Source organism: Buceros rhinoceros, unplaced genomic scaffold, assembly GCF_000710305.1.
Source record: "Buceros rhinoceros silvestris isolate BGI_N320 unplaced genomic scaffold, ASM71030v1 scaffold21618, whole genome shotgun sequence".
Lineage (NCBI taxonomy): Eukaryota > Metazoa > Chordata > Aves > Bucerotiformes > Bucerotidae > Buceros > Buceros rhinoceros.
Window position 1 is genome coordinate 1 of NW_010426593.1, and position 563 is coordinate 563.

The window sequence follows — 563 nt, forward strand, 5'->3', positions numbered from 1 at the left end:
CTTCTCCTCTCAGTAAGGGAAACTTTCCAGCTGTGCATTGCTTCCATCCACACCTGAATATCTGAAGGCATGAAACAGGATGGTGCCGTGCAGCAAGATGGAAAATCTCCTCTTGGCAATGCGGGGTGAGGTGGACCCCAAAACATGTGACCAGCTCCTTAAATATATGACATTGAATGTCTGCTGGCCAGGAATATATTGCATTAACTAAGTGCTGGCTAGAATGCATCTTAAATCATGGACTGCAAAATATATGTTGGCTAAATAAATTTTTTGCTGGTGGATTAATGGGGCATTTTGGAGCCAGGCAGCTGCTTGCTTATTTTAAATTTTTGAAGATCATTTTTAACAAAAAAAGGAGGAAATCAGCTGGAGAGAGAGCTCTCCTCCTGTTTTGGACAGGCGCTGCTCTGGGAACCAGCACTGCCCAGTCCTGCTGGGCAGGGAGCTGCCAGGGCTGGAGGAAGGCGGGCTGTGGGGACATCCCATGGCAGGGGGCTGCTCTCAATCCACCCCCCCGCCATGCCTGGCCAGCGTGGGGGGTCTGAAGGAGGCGCAGCCCC